Below are 1,192 nucleotides of genomic sequence, written 5' to 3'. Positions count from 1 at the left end.
CATCTCCCTTGCAGGAGCTTCCACTCGGAACACTTTTCTAGCATCTGCACCTGAGCCAATTCCAATCTCCCAAGTCTTTCTACTTAGATAACTGCAAAAAATCAAAGTGACTTACCTAAAAGCAAACTCATTCATGCATATATCTCTCTTGCCTCCTCTTCACTTCCCTCCCCCCCTCAAAACTACCCCTGATGTGTCTTCCCCGCTACCCCCCACTATGGCTTTCCTGACTTGTCAACGGTATGGACAATCTCCCAGTCACCCAGATTATGGTCTTGGGTTGTATGAGATGACTCATCCTGCTTCATTCATTCCCTGCACCTATCATTTCACAAGTCCTGTTAACGTTTCACGAAAATGTCTCTCAAATCCAAGCTTCCTCGTCCTTCCCATCTCCACCGTCCTAGGAGAGCACCTGTTGTCCATAGCCAGGCTACAACAATACCTGCCAGGTGACCCCCCTCATCACAAGCTCTCCTGTGCTCCAAACCTTCAGAGGTTGTCGATAAAGTTAGGAAAGCCACAGGATGAAGACACATCAAGGGTGTTTTTGATGGGGAGGAGGCAAGGGAGATGTACGTATGAATGAGTTTGCTTCTAATATGTCACTTTGATTTTTGGCAAGTACCCAAGTGGAAAGACTTGGTAGTCAGTTGGAGATTTGGAACTGGCTCAGGTGTAGATGCAGGCAAAACACATTCTAAAAAACTATTGATGTTATCAACACATTGCTACTTGATCATAAGCTTTCAACGGCTGCAGACATCCTTGCAGATCAAACTACTTTCACAAAACTACTTTCACAAAACTGGTAATAAAGATTTTTGATAAATTGATAATAGCATGAATGTTTTCAAGAATTTAAGCGAATGTAAGAAATTTTCTTATTTTATATTTTTATCTTCATCATGACACATCATTTGCTTTAATAAATCTTTGATTGGCTAACTTCAATTAGATATGAATAATTGTGGTTGAGAAGATGCATGGGGAAAAAAAAACAAATCTCGGCTCCTTGGATATGATATAACTTAGGCAGAAAACCAAGAGAACTCACTTTACAGAGGCATTATGTCTTTAGCTCCCTGATATTGTCAAAAAAAAAAAAAAAAGCCCCTGTAGCTACCGTCAGACAAGAGTTAAGAGTCTTTAAACATACTTTGCAGGAAACAGTCACTCCACTTTCATTCCC

This window comes from Balaenoptera acutorostrata, chromosome 3, assembly GCF_949987535.1.
Source record: "Balaenoptera acutorostrata chromosome 3, mBalAcu1.1, whole genome shotgun sequence".
Lineage (NCBI taxonomy): Eukaryota > Metazoa > Chordata > Mammalia > Artiodactyla > Balaenopteridae > Balaenoptera > Balaenoptera acutorostrata.
The sequence above is the reverse complement of the archived record's forward strand: the minus strand, read 5'-3'. Positions refer to the sequence as shown.